The sequence below is a fragment of the Benincasa hispida genome, chromosome 9 (assembly GCF_009727055.1).
Source record: "Benincasa hispida cultivar B227 chromosome 9, ASM972705v1, whole genome shotgun sequence".
Taxonomy (NCBI): Eukaryota; Viridiplantae; Streptophyta; class Magnoliopsida; order Cucurbitales; family Cucurbitaceae; genus Benincasa; species Benincasa hispida.
Window position 1 is genome coordinate 20020359 of NC_052357.1, and position 13354 is coordinate 20033712.

A 13354-nucleotide genomic window follows, 5' to 3' on the forward strand; every position below is an offset into this window, starting at 1 on the left:
AGTTTGTTCTAGGTATTCAGATCTTTCGGGATCGCAAGAACAAAGTGCTAGCACTATCTCAGGCATCGTACATTGACAAGATGTTGCTCAAGTACTCGATGTAGGACTCCAAGAGGGGCCTACTGCCGTTCAGGCATGGAGTCACTTTGTCTAAGGAAATGTGTCCTAAGACACCTCAAGAGGTTGAGGAGATGAGATGGGTCCCATATGCGTCTGCCGTTGGCAGTTTGATGTACGCGATGCTCTGTACCTGTCTCTTATACACATCTAGATGTGTATAAGAGACAGGCATCGCCAACTCCACTATGGAGGCGGAGTACGTAGCGGCTTGCGAAGCTGCTAAGGAGGCTGTCTGGCTCAGGAAGTTCTTGATAGACCTGGAAGTTGTTCCAGGTATGTCTAGGCCCATTACCCTCTATTGTGATAATAGTGGGGCAGTGGCGAACTCTAAGGAGCCAAGGAATCACCGGTGCGACAAACACATAGAGCAAAAGTATCATATGAACTGTGAGATAGTGCATCGAGGGGACGTGATCGTCACACAGATCGCTTCGGAGCACAATGTTGCCGACCCGTTTACGAAGGCTCTCATGACTACAGTGTTTGAGGGTCACCTACGGAGCATGGGTCTACAGGATCGCCTGCGGCTGAACTAGGGCAAGTGGGAGATTTTATTGTGCTGGGCTTTTATGCCCTAGTTTATTGTTTTGTACTAAGTTTTTTGTACACTCCACCTCGCTTTAGAACAAGTGGGAGATTGTTGGGGTTGATGCCCTAAAGTCTCTTATCCTGTAGTGTGTAAATAGTATATACGAACACCTGTGATTGTTAATATATGATATTTACTTCACATCTTGTTGTTTTGCTCGGTTATTTGTTTTATTTGCTTTACCACAAACCAATAAACAAAAAATCCCTAGTTATCTGTATGTGACTCAAGCATGTATGTGGTGACATACAAATGGATCATGTCTTGAGTGATAACCAAAATGGTCTGTAGTAAATGGATAAAGGAGGGAAACCTTATCCTGATAACGCTACGGACGCGACTCACTTTGTGGAATGGTCACAAGTGTTGTGACTTTTCACAGATGGTCTGATCCTGATCATTCGTGTTAGGGATATGCGAGCGAGGGCGTCCTACACAAAGAATTTGTATAAGACCTGACCACGAAGTGTTGATGTCTCGTTATATAACATCATTCATGATAGAGATTTCACTTCACTAGGATGACCATAGGTAACATGACCTCAATCCTGAATGCATTGGGAACTCCTACCATTGAGGGCGGTCCTTTGATTTATATGGGTGCGAGTGGCCAGGTCGCCGATTCAAACCTACCCTTTTGGGGATTTGTCTGATTTGGGAGCTGGGAACTCAGCTACACAAGATGGAATTCACTCCTTCCCCAAGGCAGGGGTAAGTAGATAGATGGCTCCCTTAAGAGCTAATTCTGGGGCTTGAACGATGTGACGCCATACACCTTCTCTTGGCCCGAGAGGTATTCACACATAGTTGAACTATGTTGTATTGTTCATTAGAGGAATCAGCGGTACTTAAGGAGTGAGATGTAACTAGAGGGGAAAATGGTAAATTGGCCCAGCTGGACTTACGAGCATCTGTGAAGGGTCATCGTACTCATGATTGGTTATATCTGATGAACACAAAAATACATCTGTGGTAAGAAAAGTTCAGCTGTTGGTCTTTAGTGGAATCACTGACAGTTAACAGATGGTGGATCTCGTGGCTAAAGAGTTTAGTCAGCTATTCACGTACCGTTTGAGCTTCAAGCCACAGGTCCATTAGGTCACCTGGGTAGCTTGGATAAAGTCGAGAACCAGTTTTTGGGTTAATTTGAAATGTTCAAATTGACAAGAGGAAGTTCAATTATATAGGATATAATTGGACTGGTTAATTATATATGATATAATTGGCTAAATGTATGAGATACATTATTTTGAAAGAAATTAGATATAAATATGATTTATATCAAGTAGAGGAGAAAATACTATAGTTGATATATGATATCAAATTATAGGATATAAATATAATATCAAATTATAGGATATAAATATAATATGATTATATTTATTAATTAAATTAATTGATTAATTATTTGATAATTAATGGATTATCCACGTTCGGACGTGAGAAGTGGGCTACAATGGTTATGGTAACCGGCAGATTAAAACAATGAAAATCTTTTTCATTTTTATCATTCGTGCATTCGTATTATCACGCGCCCAAAAGAATCCGTGAAAGCGATCGCGAGAGCCTATACGATAGAAGCTCATCCGTCTAAACGATGGTCTACCTCACGTTTTCTTTAAATGATCGTATACATTTTTTTCCTAAACGATCATTCAGTCTTTTATACACGATCGTGTAGCTCTACTATACGATAAGTATTTCCGCTATACGATAGCAGAGTTTCATCTCCCACTTGCTTATCGTCTACATGATGCATTTTCCTCCGTCCTCTACCAAACTCACCAAAGCCCACTCCTTGGGTTTTTGACGTCGAGGATACCTGGATTTCTTTTGTGGTCGTGTCGTCCCCGCTGTATTATTCGTGTACGTTCTGATCGTGCTATTGCAGTCGACATACTCGCCGGGTGCTGGTAGATCGGTGGGAGGTTTTTCGTTGCTTAGGGTTCAGACATTCGAAGAGATTCTTCATCTGGTATGAACTCTTTCCTTGTTAATTATTGTATTTTGAGCATGCCGATAATTAGATTATATGCATAACTGTATGTGTTGAATGTATGTCGTTTGTGTTTCGGTCACTGTAAAGTTGGAGTGATCTAAACCCGCTCAAGGAACTCTCGGTATGAGATCCTTCAGAACTAAGTCTACACCTTTTTCTTCCGGCACCAGCAAGTGGGAGAAAAAGAAGGGTCGTAAGGGGAAGGCGCCTGCTAACCCACAACTGCTACTCCACGGGGTAGGTAACTAGTGAGGGTTGACAAAGGTAAATGTTTCCATTGCAACCAGGACGGGCATTGGAAGCGAAATTGCCCATGTTATTTGGCTGAAAAGAAGAAAGCCAAACAAGGTAAATACGATTTACTAGTTTTGGAAACTTGTTTAATGGAGAATGATGATTCTTCCTGGATTATTAACTCTGGGGCTACTAACCATGTTTGTTCTTCATTTCAGGGAATTAGTTCTTGGCGGCAGCTTGGTGCTGGTGAGATGATGATGCTAGTTGGAGTCGAGCACGTCATCTCAGCTGTGGCAGTGGGAGGTCTCCGATTGACTTTACAGAATAGGTTTATCATTCTAAATGACGTTTATGTATTTCCCAAGTTAAAGAGGAACTTAATTTCTGTAAAGTCTTTGCTTAAATCTAATTATATACTTAATTTTTCAGTAAATAAAGTGTTTATTTTGAAAAATAGTGTTGATATATGTTCAGCTGAACTGGAAAATAATTTGTATATGCTAAAGCTATTAGTAACTAATTCCCTCCATAACATAGAGATGTTTAAAACTATCGTAACTCAACATAAACGACTTAAAATTTCCTTTAAAGAAAATGCCCAACTTTGGCACCTATGTTTAGAGCACACTAATCTCAATAGGATTGAGAGGTTGGTGAAGAATGGACTTCTAAGCGAGTTAGAAGAAAATTCTTTACCTATGTGTGAGTCATGCCTTGATGGAAAAATGACTAAAAGGCCTTTTACTAGAAAAGGTTGTAGGGCCAAAGAGCCTCTAGAGTTAGTGCATTCAGACCTTTGTGGTCCGATGAATGTGCGAGCTAGGGGAGGTTACGAATATTTCATCACTTTTACTGATGATTATTCAAGGTATGGGTATATTTATTTAATGCAACATAAGTCTGAGTCCTTTGAAAAATTCAAAAATTTCAAGGTTGAAGTTGAAGATGCATTAAGTAAAACGATTAAAATGCTTCGATCTGATCAAGGTGGAGAGTTTTGGATTATGAGTTCTAAAACTATATGATAGAACATGGAATAGTTTCCAAAATCTCAACACGTGGTACGCCTTAGCATAATGGTGTATCAGAGAGGAGAAATCGAACCCTGTTGGACATGGTTCGATCGATGATGAGTTACGCTTCCTTATCTAATTATGAATCACAAAATGTTTGTTCATACAAGTGTTTACAAATTACAGGACCCTACGAGATTTAGGACATCAACCCCAACAGGGTCTAGTTTATAGTTTGACTATAACTAATTGTTCATTAGAGGATCAGTGATACTTAAGGAGTTAGATGTAACTACACGGGTAAAAAGGGTAATTTGACCCAACTGTAGTTACAAGCAATTTGTAAAGGGTCAACTTACTGTTGATTGGTTATATCCGTGGATATAGAAATATATCTACAGTGCGAAGAGTGTAGCTGTCAATCTTTAATGGAGTGACCAGCAGTTAATGACTGTTGATTAATTTAATTAAAGAGTTTAATTAATTAATCTCGCATCATTGGGACTTCTAATTTATAGTTCCATAAGGTTCCCTTGCTAGCTCACTAAGGATAAAATAAGGAATAATTTGAATTATTCAAATTATTTAAAGAAATTAAAGGTTTTAATTATATTAATGTGATTAATATAAAGTATAATGTATATAGATATATTAAAGTACATAGTTGATTATAAATATGTTTTATAATTAAAACTATATAATATGTGAGGGATAAATATTTAAATGAGATTCAAATATTATTTGTATGAATCAGATTGATATAAATACTATAGGTTAAAATTTAATGTGAATATGATTCATATTAAACCTATAGGTTATTAGAGAAAGTTGTGTTTTAATATGATTAAGATGCATATTATATAGTAACTAATTAGTGGTTAATTAGTTATTGTTTATAATATTATAATTAATATAACTCCCCTATCAACTCCCCATGATAGGGGAGTTATTTTTCACGTGGGGAGTTAAGGTAACTTCCCCAACACCCCCATATATTTTTGAGGTTCCAGAAAAAAGAATAGAAGAATTAACGTGAAATCTAGAGAAACTCTCTCTAAAAAATCCCTCTCCCAATCTCTCTACATTCCTACATTCCTTCTCCAAAGAACTCTAAGGAGACCACTTCTCTTTTCTTGTCGGAGAATAGCAAGATTGTTGCTTGGTGGTGCCCAAAGTTTGGTCTTTGGTTCAAGAGAATAGTCATTGTGTTCGTGCAAAGTCGAGATCGTGATCTTGGAGAGGAAATTTGAAAAGATTTTATCTTCAAGGGTAAGCTCTTCTTTTCCCTCTAACTCTATGTAGAAAGCATGCTTATAGGTTTTAACATGTTTATCCTGTGAATTACTATGTGTTTTCTATGGTTTTGATATTTTTCAAAATTGAAATTCAATTGCAAGATGTTCACATGCTTCTACGAAGAATTCGGTTCTTTCATATATGTGTTTAAGTATTGAAACTATTTTTTGGATTATGATCTCTCAATAAGAATCTTTTATCATGCAAACATAATTAATTACTAATTTCTTTAAACCAAATTAAGAAGCATGACATTAAAAATAGTCATGATCAACTTTATTACAAATCTAATTATTTTCATGATATATTAGATAATGATTCAATATTATAGGTTCAATTAAGCATACAATCTTTCTATTTGAATATTTAATGTAACATGCACATCAATGATCAATTAATATAATAAGTACAACAATATTGGAAAACATTCAAGAACACAACATCCATAGAAAAATACTAAAACATTAACTTAAATCCATAACAAAGTTCATCAACACTCTAGAACTACAACGTTTAACCACTCATCGTCGTTACAACATACTCTTCACAGTCAACTGAAATCATATGCGTTGAGAGTTGAGTATTATAATTTTATTGGACATTACATATAATGCATGTTTGTTATAACTATGCGTCAATAGTTAATTTCGTTATATTTAGGGATATGTGATATGATGTCAAGTTTAGTAGGGTTAGACATTATAGGATTCACTTTCAAGATACTAACTGTTTGCAAAAAAAAAAAAAAAAGTTATTTTACTCATTGATTAATGAAACTTTACTTGATTTATTCGTTTGTGTTGTTATGTTTATGGATGGATTGTAGGCATATGGCAAGTCTTAATGATTGGACTCCCAACAAATAAACTACAAAGATTGAATCAGTTCAGTTATTGATTTTTTTTAAAAAAATTTCCTTGATAAAGTATAAAAAAAATATCGTTACGCAAATTTCAAAATACACCAACAAAACTATTATATATTAGTCTGTTTACTAAATGATTAGAAAATTGAAAGTATCACAATTAAGGTTCCGTTTGGTAATTTTGTTTTTTTTTTTTTTTTTGAAAGTTAAGCTTATTTTCTCCCTATTTCTTATCATGATTTGTATCTTTATCAGTATAATAATTGATTTTTTAGTCAATTTTTTTTTTAAAAGTTTTTGATTGGGCCTAATTAATTCAAAAGCCCAGCCCAAAGAATGAATTTCTATGACAATTAAACTTCCATGTTGCACACTGCATGCCACACATGTTTTATCCATTTCAGAGCAATTAATCCTTTTGATTATTCTCAGACTTCAATTAGCATGCAAACTGAAAGTTTAACAAAATTCTTTCTTCTGTTTTTTGTGTTTCTGTTCTTTGAAGGTTTGAAGACGCTGACGATAGAAGAAATTTGATGAAGAAGAAGACAAAGAAGGTGAAGAAGAGAAGAAGATTCAAAGAAAGTAAGAACACACAAACTTAAGTGGTTCGACAAAATTGCTTACCTCCGCTGTGCAAAAAGGGAGGGAAGGGGATTAGATTCTTTATTGTGCAAAAGGGGGAGGGGAGGGGGTTAGGTTCTTTATTGCTTTCAATTCTTGTAGATATTTACAAAATGAACTCACACCACTCAATCTCACTCACAATTTCTTTTTATATGCAAAAATCTAAAAAGAGATGACAACAATTGTAAAAAGAGCTTGGTGCTTACAATAGAGATATGGTTAATCTGTTTTTAATCTTCTTTTCAATCTCCACCTTTGTAAGTAACAAACGATCCCCCTTACTGATATGATTTTCTACCCATTTTCAGGTATTTGGAAACCAATTACATCAAGGCAACATATGAACTTTTGTTGAGTAACCAATTTGGTCAGCTTGTTGGAAGCATTGTTTGAGGTATGTATCTTGACAACTTCGATTTTCCCTTTTCAATCTCTTCTCTGATAAAATGATACTTAATGTCTATGTGCTTTGTCTTGTTGTGAAACTGATGGTTCTTAGATAGGTATATTGTACTTAAATCGTCACAAAATATTCTGATTTTTACTTGTTGAATACAAAAATCATTTAATAACCCTTTCAACCATTACCGCCTCAGCTAAAGCAACGAATTCAACTTCAATTGTTGATAATGCTACAACTGGCTGAAGATTTTCTTTTCAACTTAGTAGGTTATTGCCCAATAGAAACACATAACCCAATATATACCTCCTTTTATCTAGGTCCCTTGTAAAATTAGAATCCACATATCCATAGACTTTTTCATTAGATGGGTCATTCTTTTTATAGATTAGTCTTGAGCTCTTAGGATACTTTAGATATCTAAGTATCCATTTCATAGCCTTCCTATGCCGTTTGCTTGAATTAGTCATATAACGACTAACTAAGCTAGTTGGTAAAAAAAATCCAATCTAGTAGACACCATTAAGTGATGGAGTTAGCATGCAATCATCGGAAAAAATCAGGATCATTAAGAACTTTAATTTATCAATTTTAGCATCAAAGTAAGTATGTTCATAAAATGAAAGAGGGTTTTGAGAGTTTACTTCTGAAGAACTTCTTCAATCCTCAAAATCCAACTTGATTCTCCTCAGTAAATGGTTGTAGACCACCACTTGATCTTCCTTATGTTGGATTTTATGACCTAAAACTCGTGATTTGTAAACAATAGAACTTATTCTGAAAATTCAATAAGTTGTTATTGAATATATTGCTTATTAGAAATCCAATAAACCTAAAAGTCCCTTGACTATTACATGAGTATTTGAACTTTATGTGGAGACATAAAACTGGATCAGTTCGAGTAAAATGATCTATAATATATGAATAAGGTTGGGTGCTTTATTTTTTCGGGTAACACTATTGGATGCGGCCTACTCTGTAGTTGTTACAAAGAGTTGTAAATGCTACAAACAAAGTGATCCTAATTCGTACATGTTATGACATGAGAAGTGGGGGCGTCCTGTGCAAATGAGTTTTGTAAAGGATCAGACCACGAAATCAGTCACTCTTACTTTATAACGCTGTTTACTGTTTTAGACTGACTATTTCAAAGCGATGACCTAGGTAACTTGACCTTAATCTTGAGCTAAACTATGAACTCTTGTTTGTTCGGGATTATCCTTTGATCTGCAAACGGTGAGAGTAGTCCAACAGCACTGCTCAATAAGCCTCCCATTTTGGGGATAAGACCGGATGAATAACGGGGGATATAGCCATCCAAGATGGAATTCACTCCTACCCGATTAGGCTTAGTAGAGAGGTTGTTCCCTTTAAGTGCTGATTCTGGATTCTTTGAACAAGAGACCTCACTCTCTCATTGGCCTGAGAGGGACTCGATTTGTTGATTGGATCGAAAATCAATTGTTCATTAGAGGATCAGTGGGACTTAAGGAACAAGAGGTAATTTCGGAGGTAAAACAGAGATTTGACCCAGCCGTTATTACGAACAACCTGTGAAGGGTTAAGTTACTAATCATGGTTATATCGAGTGGACATAATATATCTACAGTGAGGGAAGTTCAATTATGAGCTTTAGTGGATTTACCTATTAGTTAACGAATGAGGGTTAATTCAGTTTAGTGAGTTTAGCCAATTAATCTCGAATCGTTGGAGCCCATGATCTATAGGTCCGCGAGATCCCCCTACTAACTCGTAAATGGATTAGCTTTTGGTAGCGTGATAAGTTAATTTGAAATGTTCAAATTATAATTAAACGAAATTGGAGAATTAATATGATTTAAATATATGAAGGTGGAATTGTGTAAAATTCAATTTAATATTTAATATTAAATTAATTAGAATTATTAAATTGTTTAAAAATTGTTTATTAATTTTATTAGAAAATTAATTTATGAAAATTAATTTGAAAAATTAATAAATCTGATTTTTGAATCAAATGTTTTTTTAAAATCAAATTTGGAATTTGGAAATAAAAAAAAAAAAAAAACACAAAATGGAAAATTGAGATTTTCCATTGTCATCTTCAAGTAGCTCACCCATAACCCACCATTTTTAGTCTTCAATTACTCCAAGCATGAGTTGCATCTCATGCAGCCATTCTCATTGCATGATGTTTTGCAATATATTGAAGAGATTGGAGTATATTTAAGGCAATGCAACCGATAGAATTTTGCTAAAAATTCGAGTTGAAGGAGTTCTTCAAGTGGGTTGCTGTTGTGAGTACCTCTCCAAGTTCCCTTAATTCAAGCTTATTTTGAGTCTCACAACTCAATCTAGAGTACCAAGAGGATAATAGGGAAGATATTTAGGTGGTCTACAAGAAGATTCAGAGATATTTGCAGCCGAGATCAAGCTTTGAAGAAGATTTACAAAGATATCCATTTATTTCTGCTATAACATGCTTTAGTTTTGCCAAAATTAATGAATTAGAGTGCTTATCGATCCTTGTTGCTTCCGCTGCGTGTTGATACGATCCAAAAATTGGTATCAGAGCATCATGTAAGCATTCAATTCGATTTAGTTTTGGTGTGTTGGGTGTTTTATATGAGTTATATGAAACTGTTACACTGATATGGTTTTTTGAGTTTTGGCTTTTAACTTCTCTTTGATTTCTTAATTAAATTTGTAATTGGCTCTTGCTTGATGAACTTATATGTGTTCCCAAGAGTCTGTAATTTATTTGGAGTCATTAGAGTTGAAATTAAGCTGTAATTGAAGAAACAAGTGAAGAAGGCCGAGTTGCAGATTCTAGTTTATCAGCCTCTGTTCATATCATCGTTGAGGTTCAGTGCTAGACGATTGTTTAGCTTCAGGTGTTAGACGATGTGAAGAAAAGCTAGACGATTGTGTAACTTCAGGCGTTGAGTGTTGAAGTGTTATGCGCTAGACGATCGTGTACCTGCGGGAACTAAACGATGCATTGAATTACTATACGATGGTACTACACGATTGTGTAGCTTCGCGTGGGAGCTAAACGATGTGTTGAAGAGCTATGCGATAACACTATACAATTATTTACCTTTGTGTGGTAGCCAAGCGATGCATCGAGGTGCTATGCGATAGCACTACACGATCGCTTACCTTTGTGCGCGCGCTAAACAATCAACTTCAGGCGTTAGACAATGGCACTAAGCGATCGTGTAGTATTTGTCTGGTGCTAGACTATGGAGCTGCACGTTAGACACTAAGCGATCGTGTAGCGTTGTCTGACACTAGACGATGACACTATGCGCTAGAAGGAAGACATTACACGATCGTGTAACTTGATCAGGCGCCATGCATTACTGCTACAGATCACGCAAACACTAAACGATCAGGCAAACACATGATGATGGTCGTCAATGCTAAACTATGAGCCTTAGCGAGATATTGAGCATGGAGTGAGAGCAGTCGGTTCGACGGTTCTCTTGAAGTTCGGTCCGGTTCAGCTCGAATGGTTTTTGGTTGGTCCGATTCAGACGAATTGGGCCCGGTTCAAGCTATTTGGTTCGTTTTGGAGCAGTTCGAGCGGTCCAGAAGTAGTTCAGAAGCTATTTTCTAATAATTAGGCTTTTGTTTACTTGTTTATGCCAAAACTAAAACTATATCAGTTTGTGTTTAATTGTTTATACTTGTGATGTATGTAATAATTAAATAAATCTTGTATGTACATACAGTATGCCATGTAGATTTAGAATCCCACCGTAGGAAGCATGTTACATGCATTGAAAGTATGTTATAAAATGTTATAATATATAGTTTAGATGTTAGAGTTTCTTTTATTTAATATAATAGTTATATTAGATATTCATTAGAAGAAATTCGGGCTTTAATGTCGGTTGAAAAAAGTAAAATTGGATTTATAATGTCGGTTAAAAAAAAATGGAAACCGACATTAAAGGTGTAATGCTTTTTTTTTCCTTATTTTATTAAATAATAAAACCCTATATCACCGCATCCTTCTCTCTTACGCCCAAACCCTATCTCGCTCGCACCCGTCCTTCACCCTTCTTCGCTCGTCCGTCGATTTTCTTCACGCCGTGTCCATGTCTGTCGATCTCCTTCTCTTCCGTGAGAGGTGATTATTTAAACCTCTGATCATTTGCAACTTCTCTTCCGTCTATATTGATCTCTTTCACGCCGTCAACGTGAATGAGGACTATAGACCTCGTAGTCTCCAATGTTGAATGAGTTAAGTTTGAGCAGTGTTGAAATTTTGATGTTTTTGTTGATTTTCATTAGTTTTCCAATTCCCCCAATTTTTGCTGTTTAATTTCTTTTTTCCTTTCCATACACATTCTTGCACAAAACCATTCTTTCACAAAACCATTTACAGGGTTATTCTGAATAATCTTTGATTTCAAATGATAAAAGTACCAAATGGAAATTTCGATACAATGTAAACTATATACATGTTTGTAAGCAAATTTCTTTTGAATTCATCGTTTAGCTTGTAAAATGAGTTTATTATGTTGATGACATTTTGTTCATTTGATTTTGGTTGCTATAGTTTTTCAAGGATAAAACCAAAGGGGAAGGGGAAATTTTATTAGGAGTGTTAATTACTCAACAGATGATGTATAATTTACTTTTTCTTATATAAATTCACAATTTCTATAGATTATGTTAATGGCATTAATTTGACTTCTCAATTTTTGTTTGTGATAATGCTTGACTGAATAAAACCCAATAGTTTTAGTAGAGAGAGTGTGAGATTGTTGGATGGTTAGGGTTGATAATTGAAGTCATTTTTAGTTTGCCCACTTGAGGAAATGACATCTCCCAAACTTATAGATTAAGCCTTCTGGTCATTGAGACATGTTCAAGCTTTTACTTCTAACTTGTAATTGTTTCTTGTTTGTACTTCTTCCCTCCTTTCATGTTTTTTTTTTTTAAGTTTACTTTCTGGTTTAATCCTTTCCTATTGGGATGTTCTGCAAACCACCAAATCAAATCCATAAATTGACATCCAATTCTCTCTCTCTCTCCATAAACTTTTTCAGTGTCAAGCTGGTGGTGTGTTGAGAATTGGATTCTCCTCCACCTCATTGGGAAGCCTTGGTTTTATTTATTTGAGTTTGTATTGGCTTAATTCTATTATGTTAATGGTTCTTATAGATAAGATGGTTCAAAACTAGTAGGATAATTTTGATTCCTTTTGCTAAATGATGGAGAACTCTGATGATATTGAGGCTTGAATTCAGCAGACTCTAAATCTTTGTTTGGTTTTTGTGAGTCATTATTAGGTGTGAGCTTCTAGAGATTGAAAGGGCCAAATAAGTAAGAAAGATGAAAGTTTCTTTTTCTTTTTCCTTTTCATAAAACATGGAAAATGAGGTGATGTATTATGCAGCAGTTAGTCAATGTAGCTCCTAATTGGTATGCCTATTTTTTTTTGCTTAATAGATATGTGAACTAATTGGATATTGGTTTCACTATCTCGTTTTCTCTATGATTAATTCGCTTGAAATTAAAGAGTGCAAACTTTGGATTGTTAATGAAGTACGTTTTTAGCCTTTGAGTTTGTTTATTCAACTGCATATTTAGAATTAAACATTTGTTGCTTTTAGTTAGATATTACTTGTATTTTCTGAACACAACTTCTTACTTTATTATTCAGAATAACCCTAGATTTTTTTTTTTGGCTTTTCTTTTCATTGATAGGAACTTAGTCCTTGATATTGACTCATACAAAATACGATCTAAGGACACGGTTTATTGTGATATTTGTTTGGATTCAATACTTGATTTTGAGTGAAGTTTTTCATTTGTTAGGTTCAAGTTTGACGTGTAAGGCTAAATTTTGATTCTTGGGGATTTGGAAGGAAGATAGGAAGATTGCATTGGACGTGTTTTAAGAAGGTTGACAAGTAGAGAAGGTGCACCCAACACAAAAAGGACTTCATAACAACTTTAATAACAAGGACAAGGTAATATTTATAAGATGCCTATCTTAAAAGTCTAGTTGTTCTAAATTTGTTGATGTTGCATATTTTATAATCATAATTTTATGCTTTTAAATTTTTCCTTGTTATTGTTTTATTTTGTAGATTAAGTTGCATATTTTATAATCATGGATAAGTCATGGATGAAAATGAATAGAATGTCAGTTGAGTATGGTTTAGGGGTCGAGATGTTTATTAAAAATGGTCTACAACATTCAAATATA

At 35.0% G+C, this 13354-nt stretch overlaps 1 long non-coding RNA gene across 3 annotated transcripts in view; it reads left to right on the forward strand.

Annotated features, from left to right (window-relative positions):
- Positions 1–6491: 6491 nt before the first annotated feature.
- The window catches only part of LOC120085410, an 11766-nt gene continuing 4903 nt past the window's right edge, over positions 6492–13354 (forward strand). The window contains exons 1-3 of one of the 3 annotated variants that reach the window (XR_005483927.1): positions 6492–6704; positions 7055–7140; positions 12961–13115. This is a non-coding gene — a long non-coding RNA (uncharacterized LOC120085410). Of the gene's footprint in view, positions 6705–6843; positions 6965–7054; positions 7141–12960; positions 13116–13354 lie in introns of those variants that run through there. The other 2 variants (XR_005483926.1, XR_005483928.1) reach the window with 2 other exon arrangements.